This window comes from Symphalangus syndactylus, chromosome 23 (genome assembly GCF_028878055.3).
Source record: "Symphalangus syndactylus isolate Jambi chromosome 23, NHGRI_mSymSyn1-v2.1_pri, whole genome shotgun sequence".
NCBI classification, from domain to species: domain Eukaryota; kingdom Metazoa; phylum Chordata; class Mammalia; order Primates; family Hylobatidae; genus Symphalangus; species Symphalangus syndactylus.
Window position 1 is genome coordinate 38083995 of NC_072445.2, and position 20055 is coordinate 38104049.

Consider the following 20055-nt stretch of genomic DNA (forward strand, 5'->3'; position numbering starts at 1 on the left):
CAACAGGTGATTAAAGAGAGGTTAGTGGACTGGCATGGTGGCTCACACCTGTAATCCCAGCACTTTGGGAGGCCGAGGCAGGTGGATCACTTGAGGTCAGGAGTTCGAGACCAGCCTGACCAACACAGTGAAAACCTGTCTCTAACTAAAAATACACAAATTAGCCAGGCGTGGTGGTGCACGCCTGTAGTCCCAGCTACTAAGGATGCTGAGGCACAAGAATAGTGTGAACACAGGAGGCGGAGGTTGCAGTGAGCCAAGATCGTACCACTGCACTGTAGCCTGGGCGACAGAGTGAGACTGTCTCAAAAAAAAAAGAGGTTAGTGAATGGATGGACTTGCAGAGGTGTGGGCACCAAGGGTAGTGCAGCACCCTGGAGCTGGCAACTGCAGGAATCTGTTACAACTCAGGCCTGAAAACGCGAAGGAGGGGAATACAGCCTTCCAGAGGGCAAGGCCCAGACACTGCCAGCCTGGCCTTGGAAGTGGGGACCTGATGGAACAGATACCCCCACCTCTCTCTCCTCCGCCCTCCAGTCTCTTACCAGTGCCTCCCATTGGCACAGCTTAATGGGAAACCAGAGGGCAAGGGAGCTGGGTGATTCAGGCCACAAAGGTCAGCTTCTTGGGGCACAGAGCCAGGGCAGAAGAGTGGGCAGAGGAGCTGGAGGGGCAGATAGAAATATCTAGCATAAGTAACTACTTTGTAAAACACCTCGCTCAGTCAACAAATATTGTCTGTAATTGCCATTATTTGCCTAGACCTGAGGATTCTAAAAAAAAAAAAAAAAAAAAGACAAGTGCGTGTAGATCTAAAGGAATGACCATCTAACGTTGGAATTTTGTTTTGTATGGATGACCAAGAATAGGACATGTATAAGGCAAGATTTTATCAAGATCTCCACAAATCAGGCCTCCAAGTCCCCTTCCCTGTTTAGTAATCAGTTTTTGAGTGCCTGTTACACCTGTTGGCTAGGAGGAGGAAGCCGGGGGGCTGGGCTGAGCTGCCAAGCCCCCGAGTTCTGAGTCTCAGTTGGGAGTGGCGGGGATTACAGTGGAGGCTAATTACAGTTCGGAGTTGCCCTCTGAGGTCATCCCATCCTGAAGCCCAGGTTGGCATCCTGGCAGGAGCTCCCAAGAAGAGGAGGTGGCCTCTGGCCATTCTTCCTGTCTCCAGACTCTGAAGGGGGGACCCTGCACCAGGAGGGAAGCAGTGCAGGTCTCTGTGAGTGTGCCCAGATCTTGGCACTTCACCTGCCAACAAGAAAGGTGGGTTGGGAGGGGAAGCATCAGCCCTGTTATCCTGTTGGGAAAGGAGAGCAGCATGGAAAACTTCCCCGGGGGCAGGGCCAGGCAGGAAGGAGCAGGCTTTGTCTGACAGAGACAGAAGTAAAAAGCATGACGTCAAGTCCACCTGGGCTGGGCCTGGCCTCTAGCCACACCCCACCCCACCTTGGCAGGACTAAGGCCCTCCCAGCCAGTCCTTGCCCTGGCTGCCCAGCCAAAGCTGGGAACAGATGAAATAGAGGGGTTCACCCACTATACAGGGCCTGCTCCCGCGCCGGGTTTGTCAGCCTCTGTTTCCGAATCATTCAGAAGGAAAAGGTCATGCATCCAGGGCTGTGCCTTCCGAGGGGGCAGGGAGGGGTCACAGCTGAGGCTCCAGAGTGGAGAGGGAGAGAAAGGCCTGCTGTTTGTAAAAGCTGAGCAGACACTGGGGCCCTTGTCCTGGGGCAGCGGGGGAGGCTGCTGGCCAGATGTAGAGCAGGCCTGGCCTGAGCAGTCGGCCTCTTCCTCCCACAGCCCCACCGGCTGCCAGGCCAGCCTAAGAACAGAGGAGACCTGACTGAGGTCTGCAGAAGCGCAACCCCCAACCCCCGGCCAGGCATCAGAATGCCGAGGCAACCAGGGCACTCAGAAGCATCCCCAGGCGCTGAATGCAGTGCTGCCTTCCTGAGGCCCTGGCGCTGCAAAAATCCTGAGAGTCTGGCCTTCAAAGTTGGGCAGGTTTTCTCTGGAAGGGGCTCTCCAGTCTGTGGTTGACCAAACCCAGCCTCTAACTTTCGAGGCAAGCAGTCTGGTGTGGAGGGCTGCATTCTGCCACTTGACAAATATTTATTGAGTCTGCGCTGTGTGCCAACTGCTGTACAGGATGCTGGGGTACTATAGTGACCCCAAGTAGACACAGCCCTGCCCTCTTGGAATTCAAGTTTGAGTGCAGGTCTGAATCACTTACCTAAATTATATTCCAACTTTGCCATGTGCTGTGGGAGAGTAGGGTGTGATGATACAAGACTGGAGCTCTCCCAAGGGAGGCTACAGCAGTAGGGGATGGGTGGGGAGGCAGGGAGGCAGGAGGGATTCCCTGAGGAAGTGACACTTGAACTGACATTCTAAGCATTGGGGAATGGAAAGTGCAAAGGCCCAGAGGCAGGAAGGAACACAGTGAACATGCTCCAGGAAGGAGCAAGCAGCGCAGCTGTAATGGAGCAGGAGGGGCCCCGGCAAGAGATGGGGCCAAGGCCAGGCAGGACTTGGAGCCACAGGAAGGGACTGGTCTTTGTCTTAAGCAATGAGAAGCCATGGAGGGCTTTTGCCTGGGAGGACTGGCTGGTAGCTGGGTTTTGAAGCCCACTCCCAGTCTCTGAGTGCAGCACTGTTGGGAGCGGCTGCCACAGGGTCCAGGCAGCAGGTGCTGGGGCTGGATGTTGGGGAGGGAAACAGGAAAGGAGAGAAGTGGGCAGATTCAAGGGAGTCAAGAGCAAATTACAGCGGTCCTTGGAGATGACAGGATATGGGGTGTGAGGGTGACTTTCCCGCCCTCTGGGGCCCCTAGACTGAGGGAGTGATGGGGCACGTCACAGTGTAGGAGCTGACAGAACCAGACAGGCTGTCATGCTTGGGGAGGTGGCTTTCATTCTCTCTCCACACCTGCTTCCCCTCCTCAGCCTCCCAAGGGCCTTGGGATGGGCAGGGCATCCGCCTGCTTCACAGGAAAATTCTAACCTCCTGAGTCCACACTGTGACCAGGCCAGTCCCTCCTGGAATCCCAGGCAGGGAAGGAGTCCAGTGGCTTAATCATCCTGCTGATTAGCTGATGCATGTGGCAGGCCAGCCAACGTCCTCCTCCCTTCTGATCCTCATCCAGGGTGGGTGGGGCTCCTGGGAGAGCAACTCTGAAGAAAGCCCTGCACCGGCTGCCCACAGATGGCTCTTTTTCTTTTTAATTAAGAGACTTTAGTTTGCAGAACAGTTTTAGGTTTACAGAAAAATTGAGCAGATAATGCAGAGTTGTCATATACCCCCCTCACCCTCTCACAGATTCCCCTATGATTACCGTGGTGCTCTGGTGTGATATGTGTGTTACAATTGTGGAACCAATATTGAAACATTATCATTAATGAAACACCACAGTTTGCATGAGGGCTCATTTTTCATTTTGTGCAGTTCCATGGCTTCTGAAAAATGTGCAATGTCATGCATCCATTTTTACAGTATGCAGACAGCTTCACCACCCCAGGAGAGCAATTCCAGAGGAAACCAGCCAGGTGCTCTCAGTCCATAGACTGCACCCCACCCTTCCAGGCAATGCTACCCTGCTACCCTCACCACGGTGGAGAGCAGCCATCATAGAGACACCAGATGAGTGAGGAAATTGAGGCTCAGAGATGTTATTTCATTTGTTCATGGTCACACAGCTGGTAGTAGCAAAGCTTGGGACCCCAGGTTCATTTGCGTTCCTCTAAAGTGGACGCTGAGGCCAGGACTTGGGGATAGCAGTTTATCTGGGAGAAGATCCCGGGAAGCACAAGCCTGGTTGGCACAGGGGCTCTACCCAGCTGGTGACATTCTCAGGGGCTGTGCCCTCCAGCTTCAGGTTGTCCCACCAAGGGGCGGGAGAGCCAAGGTGGGGGGCGGGAGAGCCAAGGTGGGGAGCAGGTTGTTTAACCACTAATTCCTCTGCTTCTTGGTTGAGGGTAGTACTGGGGACATTAATCCCAGCATTCCCATGTCCCTGTGGAGAGGGAGGAAGCCCAGGACAGAGGAGCAGCCTAGCAGAGCCCATGGAAGGACTCGGAGGGGCGCTGAGGGCCAACCTAGGTCCTCTGCTTTTTCCTCCGCATCTCCAATCACTCATTCATCCCATAGACCCTCAGTGGGGGCCTGCTGTGTGCCAGCCCTGTGCAGGGCTCATTTCACAGGAAACATTGGGATCCCTGTCACTTTGCTGCAGGAAGCAGCAAAGTGTGGAATCTCAGGGTCCCTGGAAGGGGGTCCCCAGGGATGGAAGGGCCTGTGATCAGTCTCCTTCAGCTCCAAAGGGTGGTTCCCAGAAGACAGAGATGGATTCCTGCCAAGCACTGCCCCCACTCAGCCTGAGTCCCTGGGTGAACCAACCCTGAAGAACCATTGGGCCGGCAGTCTCCTCTCCCCTCCCAGCCAAAGCAGGGGCATGAGGGGGAGGACTCCCCAAGGGCCTTGGTGCCCCTGGTTGCCATGACCCCCAGTTGCAACCCAGCTCCTGACCCCCTGCAAGCCTGTGATAGACATGGATTGGGCCAAGCTAAACATCAGCAGCTCCTTCCTGTGGTTGGCACTGCTGTCATTCTATGCTCTATTTCAAAATGTAGCCACTCCCAGGAGTGACCCCAGCATACCAGCAGCTCTCTGTGTTTGTCCGGAGTTGGCTGGGAGAGCGGAGAGGAAAACTACCCAGGGTGAGGCACATGGGGAGGATTCAGAAAGGAGGAACAAATAACCAACCATCTCCAACACCCGATGCCCACCCCTAGGTGGTGCCATGGTGCATAGGTGTGTTGGTGCTTAGTCTTAACTCGTTCTAGTCCCCATTTTACAGATGAGGAAACTGAGGCTTACCAAGCTGTTGGGACTTGCTGCCGATCAAACAGCTAATGGATCATTCCCATGCTCCAGATGGGGGATGGAAACTCAGCTGTTTAACAGGTTGGTGAAGGCTGTACAGCCAGCAAGGCATCCTCATTGTTCACATAAGGAAAGCTCAGGGAGGTGAAGGGGTTTGCTCAATGTCACAAGCTAATAAGTGACAGAGCTGTGACTTAAACTTGGGTCTGCTTGTCGCCAGAGCCTGGAGGCATCACCTCCATGCTGCAGAAGGGTCACAGCTAGGGAATCTGGGAGGAGAATCTCTTTTCACTCAGGAGTTATGCCCAGACAAAGGCAGAGCAGCCCGGCAGAGGACCCCTCACAGACCCTGCCCCAAACACTTCCCCAGCAGTGGCTGGGAGGAGCCTCGAAGTTGGGACAGAGACTTCACCAAGCCTGTCTCCAGCCTCCACCTGCAGCTGCCTCCAAGATCTCTGATTCCACCTTCCGGTGGCGGCCCCTGGCCCACTCCCTCCATCCTGAGCCAGACAGGCCTTTGAACCCAGGGTGAGTTTTCTCTGGCACCACAGTCTGTGGACCACACACAGGCTCCACCTGCCCTGCTTCCAGCCAACTCCACTGCCAATCACTGAGATTCATTAGCTCTCCCTTTGCCCCACAGACAAAATGCACAGGAAGAAGCCAAGAGGTTAGACAGCAGGGAGGACTTCCAGGTTGTTGGGAATGGAGATGTGAAGATTGGGTGACAGAGGTTGTAATGTTCTTTGAAAAAGGAAAATGCAGGAATGCAGCCTGCCTGACTAAAATTCCAAGTTCAGAGGCTCCAGACTCTCCAGAGTGATTAACCGTTTTTTTTGTTTGTTTTTTTTTTGTCCTTTCCAGCTCTCTCCCTTCAGGGCTTGGGTGCTGGGATCGGGAACTGGAAGGTTGCCTCTGGAACCTGTTCAGACCTCCAACCAGGACCACACCCGACAGCTCACATTGTTCCCATTCATAGTCAATAATAATTAGCATTTAGTGAACAGTTACTACAGGCTCTTTATGTCTATATCAACTCACTTAATCCCCAAATGGCCCTATGGAAGGGGTACTATTATTAGGCCTACTTGACAGATGAGAAAACTGAGGCCGAAGGCCCTCCACAGGACTCTTCATCTTCCCAACGTCTGCCCATCCTTCAAGGCTCAGCTTAAATGTCTTCCTTCCTGAAAGGTCATGCCAAGGACCTCTAGCCTCTCTCTTTTCTGCTCTCCACAATGCAGTCAGTGCTTAGGGACCACCCCTGTTTGGAGCCTAGGCTCTCCAGGCAAACCTGCCACTGCCTAGCTCTTTTTTTTTTTTTTTTTTTTTTTGAGGCAGTCTTGCTCTGTCACCCAAGCTGGAGTGCAGTGGCATGATCTTGGCTCACTGCAACCTCCACCTCAGGTTCAAGCGATTCTCCTGCCTCAGCCTCCTGAGTAGCTGGGATTACAGGCGTCTGCCTCTGTGCCTGGCTAATTTTTGTATTTTTAGTAGAGACGAGGTTTCACCATGTTGGCCAGGCTGGTCTCGAACTCCTGACCTTGTGATCCACCTGCCTCGGCCTCCCATAGTGCTGGGATTACAAGTGTGAGCCACCACACCTGGCCAGTATAGCTCTTAACCTTGAACAAAGCCTTCTCTAAACCTCAGCTTTCTTATCTGTCAAGTGGGGATTATGAAGTAACAACTGTAGAGGACTGACACGGTTTGGATATCTCATGTTGAAATGTAATCCTCACCAGGCGCAGTGGCTCACGCCTGTAATCCCAGCACTTTGGGAGGTCGAGGTGAGCAGATCACGAGGTCAGGAGTTGGAGACCCTGGCCAAAATGGTGAAACCCTGTCTCTACTAAAAATACAAAAATTAGCCGGGCATGATGGCATGCACCTGTAGTCCTAGCTACTAAGGAGGCTGAGGCAGAAGAATCGCTTGAACCCAGGAGGCAGAGGTTGCAGTGAGCTGAGATCGTCCCACTGCACTCCAGCCTGGGTAACAGAGCTAGACTCCATCTCAAAAAAAAAAAGAAATGTAATCCTCAATGTTGGAGGTGGGGCCTGGTAGGAGGTGTTTGGGTTAAGGGGGTGGATCCCTCTTGAATGACTGGTGCCCTCCTCATGGTAATGAATGAGTTCTTACTCTGGGTATTGTACAAAATCTGGTTGTTTAAAAAAAAAAATGTGGCACCTCTCTCCTTGCTCTCTCTCTTGCTTCCTCTTTCACCATGTGGTATGCCTGCTCCCCCTCTGCCTTCCACCATGATTGGAAGCTTCTTGAGGCCCTCACCAGGAGCAGATGCTGGTGCCATGCTTCCTGTACAGCCTGCAGAACTGTGAGTTGATTAAGCCTCTTTTCTGTATAAATTACATGATCTTAGGTATTTTTTTAGAGCAATGCAAGAACGGACCAACAGAGAAAATTGGCACCAAGAGTGGGGCATTGCTATAAAGATACCTGAAGATGTGAAAGTGGCTTTGGAACTGAATAATGGGTAGAGATTGGAAGAGTTTGGAGGGCTAAGAGGAAGACAGGAAGTTGAGGGAAAGTTTGGAACTTCTTAGAGACTGGTCAAATGGTTGTAACCAAAATGCTGATAGTGAGATGGATAGTGAATGCCAGGCTGATGAGGTGTCAGATGGAAATGAAGAACTTATTGAGAACTGGAGCAAAGGTCACCCGTGTTATGCCCTCGCAAAGAACTTGGCTGCATTGTCTCCACGCTCTAGGGATTTGTGGAAGTTTGAACTTAAGAGTGATGACTAGGGCATCTGATGGAATAAATTTCTAAGCAGTAAAGCATTCAAGATGTGGCCTGACTGCTTCTAACAACCTATAACCAGATATGGGAGCAAATAAATGACTTAAAGTTGGAACTTACACTTAAAAGGGAAGCAGAGCTTAAAGGTTTGGAAATTTTGCAGCCTGACCATGTGGCAGAGAAAGAAAAAAAGCATTTTTGGCCAGGCGCGGTGGCTCACGCTTGTAATCCCAGCACTTTGGGAGGCCGAGGCGGGCGGATCATGAGGTCAGGAGATCGAGACCACGGTGAAACCCCGTCTCTACTAAAAATACAAAAAAATTAGCCGGGCGTGGTGGTGGGCGCCTGTAGTCCCAGCTACTCAGAGAGGCTGAGGCAGGAGAATGGCGTGAACCCGAGAGGCAGAGCTTGCAGTGAGCCGAGATTGCGCCACTGCACTCCAGCCTGGGCGACAGAGTGAGACTCCGTCTCAAAAAAAAAAAAAAAAAAAAAAAAGCATTTTATTTTCTTTTCTTGAGATGGAGTTTTGCTCTTGTTGCCCAGGCTGGAGTGCAATAGCATGATCCTGGCTCACTGTAACCTCCGCCTCCCGGGTTCAAGCAATTCTCCTGCTTCAGCCTCCCTAGTAGCTGGGATTACAGGTACCCACCTAACTTTCTGTATTTTTAGTAGACTCAAGGTTTCACTATGTTGGCCAGGCTGGTCTCGAACTCCTAACCTCAGGCAACCCACCCACCTCAGCCTCCCAAAGTGGTGGGATTACAGGCGTGAGCCACTGTGCCCGGCTCATGAAAAAAGCATTTTCAGAAGAGGAATACAAGCAGGCTGTGGAGCAATCACTTGCTAGAGAAAATTTCAAGAATAAAAGGGAGCCAAGTGCTAATATCCAAGACAATGGAAAAAAAAGGCCTCGAAGGCATTTCAGAAACCATTAGAGGCAGCCCCTCCCATCACAGACCCAGAGGCCTAGGAAGAAAGACTGGTTTCCTGGGCCAGGCCCAGGGTCCTGCTGCCCTGCCCAGCTTTGAGACAGTGCTGCACACATCCCAGCTGCTCCATGTCCAGCTGTGGCTCAAAGGGCACCAGGTATGGCTTGGGCTGCCATTCTGGAGGGTGCAAGCCGTAAGCCTTGGCAGCTTCCATGTGGTGTTAAGTCTGCATGTGAACAGAGTGCAAGCATGAAGGAGGCTTGACAGCTTCCCCCTAGATGTCAGAGAATGTATGAGAACGGCTGGGTGCCCAGGCAGAAGCCTGCCACAGAGGTACAGCCTGCCACAGGGGAGGAGCGATGTGGAAATGGAATCCCCACAGAGTCCCTATCAGGGCACTGCCTAGTGGAGCTGTGGGAAGGAGGCTGCCATGCTCCAGACCTCAGAATGATAGAGCCACGGGCAGCTTGCATACTGAGCCTGGAAAAGCTGCAGGCACTCAGCTTCAATGAAGAGCACCCACAGGGGCTGCGCCCTCCAAAGCCACAAGGGCAGAGCTACCCAGGATATGGGACATGGAGTCAAAGGAGATTATTTCAGAGCTTTAAGAATTAATGACTGGGCCGGGTTCTGTAGCTCATGCCTATAATCCCAGCACTTTGGGAGGCTGAGGGTGGTGGATCACCTGAGGTCAGGAGTTCGAGACCAGCCTGACCAACAAGGTGAAACTCCGTCTCTACTAAAAATACAAAAATTAGCGGCCGTGGTGGGAGGCACCTGTAGTCCCAGCTACCTGGGAGCCTGAGGCAAGAGAATGGCTGGAACCTGGGAGGCGGAGTTTGCAGTGAGGCAAGATCGCACCGCTGCACTCCAGCCTGGGGGACAGAGCGAGACTCTGTCTCAAAAAAAAAAAAAAAAAAATTTAATGACTGCCCTGCTGGATTTAGGACTTGTGTGGGGTGTCTTGACCCTTTCTTTTGGTAAATTTCTCTCTTTGGGAATAAGAATGTTTACCCAATGCCTGTACTACCGTTGTATCTGGGAAATAAATAACTTGTCTTTGACAAGCTCCTGACCTCAGGTGATCTGCCTGTCTCGGCCTCCCAAAGTGCTGGGATTACAGGCATGAGCCACCGTGCCCAGCCGGTGCCAGCTACTCGGGAGGCTGAGGCAGGAGAATCTCTTGAACCTGGGAGGCAGAGGTTGCAGTGAGCCAAGATCATGCCATTGCACTCCAGCCTGGGCAACAAGAGTGAAACTCAGTCTCAAAAAAAAGATCTTGCTCTGTTGTCCAGGCCTGAGTGTAGTGGCAGGATTATAGCTCACTGCAGCCTTGGACTCCTGGGCACAAGTGATCCTCCCACCTCAGCCTCCCGAGTCACTAGGATTAGTCACGTGCCACCGTGCCCAGCAGGGTTTTTTATCAACTGCTGGTTGATCATTGCTTGAAGGCTGCTTCTGGGGCCTTAACTCCCTGGCACCTCCAGCCTGCCCTGTGGCCATGACCAGGCAACCTCCCACAGCCAGAAAAAAGACCTTCGGGCAGAGAGTTGCCAAAGAGCTCAGTAAACAGGCTTCATAGGTGCAGAGGAAAGCTGAGGGATGCAGGCAGGGCATCCAGGGCAACTGCTGCAGCTATCTCCCAGCTGTCATCTATCTTCGTGTTCATGTAAGCATGTATGTGTGTATTTGGACCAAGTTTCACAGTCACAAGGAATGTCCAAGTGGTAAAAAGGCAGACAGGGTGCCGGGCGTGGTGGCTCACGCCTGTAATCCCAGCACTTTGGGAGGCTGAAGCAGGTGGATCATGAGGTCAAGAGATTGAGACCATCCTGGCCAACATGGTGAAACCCTGTCTCTACTAAAAATACGAAAATAAGCTGGGAGTGGTGGCACGCGCCTGTAGTCCCAGGTACTCAGGAGGCTGAGGCAGGAGAATCGCTTGAAGCTGGGAGGCGGAGGTTGTGGTAAGCCAAGATCGCGCCACTGCACTCCTGCCTGGCAACACAGAAAGACTTCGTCTCAAACAACAACAACAACAAAAAGGCAGACAGGCTGGGAGTGGTGGTTCACACCTCTAATCTCAGCACTTTGGGAGGCCGACGCGGGCAGGTCACCAGGCAGGAGATCAAGACCATTCTGGCTAACACGGTGAAACCCCGTCTCTACTAAAAATACAAAAAAATGGGCCGGGCGCGGTGGCTCACGCCTGTAATCCCAGCACTTTGGGAGGCCGAGGCGGCGGATCACGAGGTCAGGAGATCGAGACCATCCTGGCTAACAGGTGAAACCCCGTCTCTACTAAAAATACAGAAAAATTAGCCGGGCGTAGTGGCGGGCACCTGTAGTCCCAGCTACTTGGGAGGCTGAGGCAGGAGAATGGCGTGAACCTGGGAGGCGGAGCTTGCAGTGAGCCGAGATGGCGCCACTGCACTCCAGCCTGGGCGACAGAGCGAGACTCCGTCTCAAAAAAAAAAAAAAAAAATACAAAAAAATTAGCCAGGCCTGGTGGTGGGCACCTGTAGTATCAGCTACTCGGGAGGCAGAGGCAGGAGAATGGCGTGAACCCAGGTGGCGGAACTTGCAGTGAGCTGAGATCAGATCATGCCACTGCACTCCAGCCTGGACGACAGAGCTAGACTCCATCTCAAAAAAAAAGTAGACAGAAAAACATCTCCTCCCTCCATCAGCCCCAGACATTCCCTTCCCTCTAGAGGCAGCCCTTTTCCCAGCCTCCCTCCCACATGCCCTTCTCTTGCCAGTCAGTCTTTCTAGTGTTTACTCCAGCCCCAGCCACATCTAAGGCCTCAGTTCCCCAAGGCCCGGATCCTTGGTGACGGCTCATCCTGTCTTCATCCGGCTCTCACCCTGCTCAGCCAGTAGGCCAAGGATAGGAGCTCAGGCCTTGGAGACGTGAGGTGCCAGAGGCTGAGGGCAGGGCCTGGCTAACGGCCAGCATGGGCACAAAGGCAAACATCAGGGACATATTGGTCCTGGCCAAACAGTAGGGACTGGGGTGGGATGTGCTGCTAGCGGCTCATCTGTCAGGTGCGTGGCTGCTCACTGCCACCAGGGTTGGCCAAGTGCTTTCTGTTTACCCCCTGGGGGCTGGAGGAATGATGGGCAGCCTGCCTCACTCCCTCATTGTATTTTCAGAGCCCAGTGAGCCATGGCCCAGCTTTGGGTCCAGTCCAGCAAGGGTTTAGCCTAGGAGCCGTGGTAGGCAGGGACTAAGGAATGAACCGGGAAGGGCTTTGAGGCAATGTTCTGCTTACTACAGTCGGCCCTCTGTATCTGTGGCTCCACATCCACAGATGTAAACAACTTCCGTTTGAAAATATCTGGGGAAAAAAAAAAAAAACACACAAATTTTAAAACAGTACAGTATAACAACCATTTACACAGCATTTAAATTGTATTCAGGGCCAGGCATGGTGACTCACACCTGTAATCCTAGCACTTTGGGAGGCTGAGGCAGGTGGATCACCTGAGGTCAGGAGTTCCAGACCAGCCTGAGCAAAGCCCCGTCTCTACTAAAAAAATACAAAAATTAGCCAGGTGTGGTGGCAGGTGCCTATAATCCCAGCTACTCAGGAGGCTGAGGCAGGAGAATTGCTTGAACCCAGGGGGCGGAGGTTGCAGTGAGCCAAGACTGTGCCACTGCACTCCAGCCTACCAGCCTAGGCGACAGACTGAGACTCTGTATCCAAAAAAAAAAAAAAAAAAAGGCCTGTTGGGGTGAGGGGGGCTGGAAACCTACACCTGGTCTCTCAGGTTCAAAAGAAGCTGAGCTGCAGCCAATCACAGAAACCCAGCTAGGGCAGGGACTGTTCACAGCTGTACTCCCAACAGCCTCTCAATAGAGATTTGTTGGCCAGGTGCAGTGGCTCATGCCTGTAATCCCAGCACTTTGGGAGGCAGAGGCAGGTGGACCACCTGAGGTTGGGAGTTCAAGACCAGCCTGACCAACATGGAGAAAACCCATCTCTACTAAAAATACAAAATCAGCCAGGCATGGTGGTGCATGCCTGTAATCCCAGCTACTCAGGAGGCTGAGGCGGGAGAATTGCTTGAACCCAGGAGGGAGAGGTTGTGGTGAGGCGAGATTGCACCATTGAACTCCATTCTGGGCAACAAGAGCAAAACTCCATCTCAATAAATAAATAAAAATACAAAAAATTAGCCCGGCATGATGGGGGGCGCCTGTAATCCCAGCTCCTCAGGAGGCTGAGGCAGGAGAATAGCTTGAACCCAGGAGGCAGAGGTTGCAGTCAGCCAAGGTCGCTCCATTGCACTCCAGGCTGGGCAACAAGAGTGAAACTCTGTCTCAAAAAAAAAAAAAAAAATTAAAATAGAGATTTGTTGACTGAATGAGGAGTGGGGCATGTTGGGGAGGAGTAGGGATCTGCCCTGGCCCCTGCCCCTTGCTCCTCTCTGCCTTGCCTCCACCCAGGGTAGCTGCCAAAGTGGCAAATGCCCAGCCCCTTGCCCACTCCAGGGGCCCACCCAGGCCCTTGGGCACTTCCTGAGTAGCAGGACACGTCCTGCCCTTCGTGCCCATGAAAGGAGGCAGCTTATCAGAGGGGAAAGGACACTCTGTTCAGGCCTGGCCATTTGCCTGGGCTGGAAGAGCCATGTCTAGGAGCTGGTAAGCAGAGCAGACCTGGCTGGAAGGGCCTGGGGAAAGCAGACAATTGAGGCTCCGTGCCCCAGGCCAGGCCAGGACCCTAGCCTCTCTCAGGGTCCACTCAGCCCCTGCACTCCTTTGTACCATCCTATCTTCTCTCCATTCCCTTCCTACTTCTCTGACTCCTAGTAGAGTTTTTCACTCACTCCATTCATTCAAGCACTATTTAAGGAATATTTTATGTTTGATTTTTGTTTGAGACAGGGTCTTGGTATGTTGCCCAGGCTGGTCTTGCTCAAGTGATCCTCTGGCCTCAGCCTCCCAAACAGCTGGGACTACATATGCGAGCTACCATGCCTGGCTCTATTTAAGGAAAACTTTATAAATGCTAGGCAGCTGGGCTCACAGCAGCAAACAAAACAGGCAACAATACCTGCCCTCATGAAACTTACATTCCAGTTAAGAGAGACAGACAATAAGCACATAAATAAATTAAATATATAATATGTTAGATGATGAAAGTGATCTGAGGAAAGATAAAGCAGGGCAAAATGGGCTGGACACGGTAGCTCATGCTGTAATCCCAGCACTTTGGGTGACCGAGGCAGGCAGATCACTTGAGGCCAGGTGTTCAAGACCAGTCTGGCCAGCATGGAGACCAGCCTGACCAACGTAGCAAAATGCTGTCTCTACTAAAAATACAAAAATTAGCTGTTGAAAAATAAAAAAATCACCTCATTGCCCCTAGGCTGGTCTCAAACTCCTGGGCTCAAGTGATCCACTCACCTTGGCCTCCCAAAGTGCTGGGACTGATTGTAAGTGTGAGCCATGGCACCCATTGCCTTATTTATTTATTTTTTTAAAATATTATGTGGTTTACTTTCTTTCTTTCCTTCCTTCCTTCCTTCCTTCCTTCCTTCCTTCCTTCCTTCCTTCCTTCCTTCCTTCTTTCTCTCTTTCTTTCTTTTCTTTCTTTCTTTCTTTCTTTCTCTCTCTCTCTCTCTCTCTCTCTCTCTCTCTCTTTCTTTCTTTCTTTCTTTCTTTCGTTCCCTCTCTGGCCCAGGCTACAATCTACTCGGCTTGCTGCTACCCGCTCTGCGGACTGCCTGGGACTGCCGGCGCGCGCCACCGCTGCCTGCCTTTTCTCCTTTGGATGCAGGCACGCGTTCGCCATCTTGGCCACGCTGGTCGCCAGCTCCTGACGCCGAGTGCTCTGCCCGCCTCAGCCTCCCGAGGTACTGGGACTACAGACGGAGTCTCGCTCACCCAGTGCTCGGTGTTGCCCGGACTGGAGTGCGGTGGCGTGGTCTGGCCTCGCGGCAGCCTCTACCCCCCGGCCGCCTGCCTTGGCCTGCCAGGGTGCTGGGATTGCAGCCCCTGCCCGGCCGCCGCCCCATCTGGAAGGTGGGGAGCGCCTCTGCCTGGCCGCCCCGTCTGGGAGGTGAGGAGCACCTCTGCCCGGCCGCCCCGTCTGGGAAGTGAGGAGCGCCTCTGCCCGGCCACCCACCGTCTGGGAAGTGAGGAGCGCCTCTGCCCGGCCACCCACCGTCTGGGAAGTGAGGAGCGCCTCTGCCCGGCCACCCATCGTCTGGGAAGTGAGGAGCGCCTCTGCCCGGCCTCCCATCGTCTGGGAGGTGAGGAGCGCCTCTGCCCGGCCGCCCCGTCCGGGAGGAAGTGAGGAGCACCTCTGCCCGGCCGCCCCGTCCGGGAAGAAGTGAGGAGCGCCTCTGCCCGGCCGCCCCGTCTGGGAAGTGAGGAGCACCTCTGCCCAGCCGCCCCGTCCGGGAAGAAATGAGGAGCGCCTCTGCCCGGGCGCCCCATCCGGGAAGAAGTGAGGAGCGCCTCTGCCCGGCCGCCCCATCCGGGAAGAAGTGAGGAGCGCCTCTGCCCGGCCACCCATCGTCTGGGAAGTGAGGAGCGCCTCTGCCCGGCCACCCACCGTCTGGGAAGTGAGGAGCACCTCTGCCCGGCCGCCCCGTCTGGGAAGTGAGGAGCGCCTCTGCCCGGCCGCCCCGTCTGGGAAGTGAGGAGTGCCTCTGCCCGGCCGCCCCGTCTGGGAAGTGAGCAGCGCCTCTGCCCGGCCACCCCGTCCGGGAAGAAGTGAGGAGCGCCTCTGCCCGGCCGCCCCGTCTGGGAAGTGAGCAGCGCCTCTGCCCGGCCACCCCGTCCGGGAAGAAGTGAGGAGCGCCTCTGCCCGGCCGCCCCATCCGGGAAGAAGTGAGGAGCGCCTCTGCCCGGCCGCCCCGTCTGGGAAGTGAGGAGCGCCTCTGCCCGGCCACCCCGTCCGGGAAGAAATGAGGAGCGCCTCTGCCCGGGCGCCCCGCCCGGGAAGAAATGAGGAGCGCCTCTGCCCGGCCGCCCCGTCTGGGAAGTGAGGAGCGCCTCTGCCCGGCCGCCCCGTCTGGGAAGAAATGAGGAGCGCCTCTGCCCGGGCGCCCCGTCCAGGAAGAAGTGAGGAGTGCCTCTGCCCGGCCGCCCCATCCGGGAAGAAGTGAGGAGCGCCTCTGCCCGGCCACCCACCGTCTGGGAAGTGAGGAGCGCCTCTGCCCGGCCACCCACCGTCTGGGAAGTGAGGAGCGCCTCTGCCCGGCCACCCACCGTCTGGGAAGTGAGGAGCGCCTCTGCCCGGCCACCCACCGTCTGGGAAGTGAGGAGCGCCTCTGCCCGGCCACCCACCGTCTGGGAAGTGAGGAGCGCCTCTGCCCGGCCACCCACCGTCTGGGAAGTGAGGAGCGCCTCTGCCCGGCCACCCATCGTCTGGGAAGTGAGGAGCGCCTCTGCCCGGCCACCCTGTCTGGGAAGTGAGGAGCGCTTCTGCCCGGCCGCCCCGTCTGGGAAGTGAGGAGCGCCTCTGCCCGGCCACCCATCGTCTGGGAAGTGAGGAGCGCCTCTGCCCGGCCTCCCATCGTCTGGGAGGTGAGGAGCGCCTCTGCCTCTGCCTGGCCTCCCATCGTCTGGGAGGTGAGGAGCGCCTCTGCCCGGCCGCCCCGTCCGGGAGGAAGTGAGGAGCGCCTCTGCCCGGCCGCCCCGTCCGGGAAGAAATGAGGAGCGCCTCTGCCTGGGCGCCCCATCCGGGAAGAAGTGAGGAGCGCCTCTGCCCGGCCGCCCCATCCGGGAAGAAGTGATGAGCGCCTCTGCCCGGCCACCCATCGTCTGGGAAGTGAGGAGCACCTCTGCCCGGCCACCCACCGTCTGGGAAGTGAGGAGCGCCTCTGCCCGGCCGCCCCGTCCGGGAAGAAGGGAGGAGCGCCTCTGCCCGGCCGCCCCGTCCGGGAAGAAGTGAGGAGCGCCTCTGCCCGGCCGCCCCGTCGGGAAGAAGTGAGGAGCGCCTCTGCCCGGCCGCCCCGTCCGGGAAGAAGTGAGGAGCGCCTCTGCCCGGCCGCCCCGTCTGGGAGGTGAGGAGCGCCTCTGCCCGGCCACCCATCGTCTGGGAGGTGAGGAGCGCCTCTGCCCGGCCACCCATTGTCTGGGAGGTGAGGAGCGCCTCTGCCCGGCCACCCATCGTCTGGAAAGTGAGGAGCGCCTCTGCCTGGCTGCCCCATCTGGGAAGTGAGGAGTGCCTCTGCCCGGCCACCCATCGTCTGGGAGGTGAGGAGCGCCTCTGCCGGGCCACCCATCGTCTGGGAAGTGGGGAGCGCCTCTGCCCGACCACCCATCGTCTGGGAAGTGAGGAGCGCCTCTGTCCGGCCACCTATCGTCTGGGAAGAAATGAGGAGCGTCTCTGCCTGGCCGCCCCGTCTGGGAAGTGAGGAGCCCCTCTGCCCGGCCGCCCCGTGTCTGGGTAGAAGTGAGGAGCTCCTCTGCCTGGCCGCTCCGTCTGGGAGGTCTACCACGGAGGCCAGAAGCAATGTGGGGGCTGGACGTGGTGGCTCACGCCTGTGGTCCCGGCACTCTGGGGGGCGAGGCGGGTTGATCACTTCGGGCTAGGAGTTCGAGACCAGTCTGGCCAACTTGGCGAAACATGAAGAATACAACAGACAAACCAACCAACCAACTCAATGACAACAAAACAGGTCTACCCTGGAGTCATACTCTAATTTTTTCTATTTTCCTCCCTTTCTGATCCTTTATCCCACTTTTTTTTTCTTCCTCTTCCTTCTCCCTCTTCTTTGTCAAATAGAGGATTGAGTTATTATCACTGATCCATATAAAGTCCCTCTCTCATTTATTTTAACTCCCACCCCCATTTCTATTCCCCGACTTCCCATGTGCAACCTTCCTAATATGTTTGATACGCATCTTTTTGTTTGTATGTATTTTTAGAAAATGTTTATTGTTTTTGTATGCAAAAAAAATTAATTAAAATATTATGTGGTTTAGAAATACCCCCTTAGAAAGTGACAGCTGAGCAGAGGCCTCAGGAAGTGAGGTAGTGAATCACACAGACTCCCAGAGGCAGGGCCTCCAAGACAGAGGGAACAGCAAGGGCAAAGGCCCTGAGGCAGGGTAAGTTGGGTGTGGGCAAGGAACAGCAAAGAACCCAGAGTGCATCTGGGCACAGTGGCTCACACCTGTAATTCCAGCATTTTGGGAGGCTGAGGCGGGTGGATCATCTGAGGTTAGGAGTTCGAGACCAGCCTGGCCAATATGGTGAAATCCCATCTCTACTAAAAATACAAAAATTAGCCAAGCATGGTAGCACATGCCTGTAATCCCAGCTACTTGCAAGACTGAGGCAGGAGAATTGCTTGAACCCAGGAGGCGGAGGCAGAACCCAGGAGCTGAGATTGTGCCACTGCACTCCAGCCTGGGCAACAGAGCAAGTGAGACTCCATCTCAAAAAAAACAAAAAAAAAGAACCCAGGGTGGACAGAGCACATAGAACAAGAAGGAGAGCAATAGGAGATGGGGTCATAGACGTAGGGAGAGCCAGATGCCAGGGGCCTTGTTAGCCCTTGAAGGACTGGGGCGACGTGGAGTCAGTGCAGGAATCTGGACAGAGGCCTGATGCTTTAGAATCACAGTAGTTCAGGGACATAGTGCTTACTATGTGTCAGTCTCCTTCCTAGGCACTGAACATGCATTCAACCACTTAATCCTCCCAATACCTTTATTAAAGATGAGGAAAGCCCGGTGCGGTGGCTCACGCCTGTAATCCCAGCACTTTGGAAGGCCGAGGCGGGCGGATCACCTGAGGTTGGAAGTTCGAGACCAGCCTGACCAACATGAAGAAACCCCATCTCCACTAAAAAAAAATACAAAATTAGCCAGGCATGGTGGTTCATGCCTGTAGTCCCAGCTACTCGGGAGGCTGAGGCAGGAGAATTGCTTGAACTCGGGAGGCAGAGGCTGCAGTGAGCTGAGATCACACCATTGCACTCCAGCCTGGGCAACAATAGCGAAACTCTGTCTCAAAAAAATAAATAAATAAATAAATAATAAAAAAGTAAAGGTGAGGAAACCGGCTGCGCGCAGTGGCTCACACCTATAATCCCAGCACTTTGGGAGGCCGAGGCAGGCAGATCACCTGAGGTCAGGAGTTGGAGACCAGCCTGACCAACATGGAGAAACTCCATCTCTACGGAAAATACAAAACTAGCTGGTTGTGGCGGTGCATGCCTGTAATCCCAGCTACTTGAGAGGCTGAGGCAGGAGAATTGCTGGAACCTGGGAGGCGGAGGTTGCGGTGAGCTGAGATCACACCATTGCACTCCAGCCTGGGCAACAAGAGCGAAACTCCGTCTCAGAAAAAACAAAAACAAAAACAAACAAAACCCCAAAAAAATGACGAGGAAACTGATGTGCAAAGAGGCTGAGTGACTCACTCAGGGTTGTTACATGGCTAAAATACAGAAGAGCCAGGCCTCAGCGTGGCTCCGAGAGTTCAGGCTGAGATGCGCTCCATTTCCCTCCATCCAGCAGGCGATTCTCTGGGTTTTCCTCTAGGGCAGGGTTTCTCACCCTCAGTGCTGTTGACACTTTATGCCAGATCATTGCTTGTCATGGGGGGCTGTCCAATGCTAAATGTTTTGAAGGGCAGGGGTAAAATTGTCCCCAGTTGAGAACCACTTCTTTGTTTTCCTGTCCACTCCACCTGCCACTGTCCCAGCTCAGGTCCACTCCTCTCTCACTGTGACCATTGTGAAGGCCTCCACATTAGCCCCTGCCCCCTCGCTGTACATCTTACCAGGCCACTCTCCCAGGTCTCCAGCCCTCACTCCCATTGCCCTGAGGATGAATGCCAAGCTGCTTAAGTTGGCTTGTAAGGCCCTATGTAATCCAGCCCCTGCCTGCTTCTCCAGCTCTCATCCACCCCTATTCGCAAGCGTCCTTCTGCAAGCCACCCTCTGCTCATTCAGTCTAGTGCCATATATTGAACCTGACACCATGCTGGACACTGCAGACAATGGAAACAAAGCTCCCCCGAAACCCCTGCCCGCACCCCCAGGGCCTGCCTTCATGCTGTGTTTGTCTCCCGTGGGGAGAGCACGTAAAGAAATGCAGTGAATCCTATTAGCCCTAAAACCGGGGAGCTGTGAGGAAACCAGGGCTGAAGTAGGTGCCATGGCTGAGCTGTACAGGATGGGTAGGGGTTATAGAGGGGGAGAGAGGAAGAGAGCCAACAGCATCCTGGCAGTGGTGAGGCAGATGCGGTGAGAGGACAGAAGGCTAGGGCAGTGATTTAGGGCTCCAGCAAAGGCAGTGAGAGTGGGGGTGTTGAGTGGGACAGATGGCGGACAGAAAATAAGCTAAACATAAATGGGTGGGCTGGGTGTGGTGGCTCATGCCCATAAACCTAACACTGTGGGAGGCCAAGGAGGGCAGATCACCTGAGGTCAGGAGTTCGAGACTAGCCTGGCCAACATGGTGAAACTCCATCTCTACTAAAAACACAAAAATTAGCCAGGCGCACTAA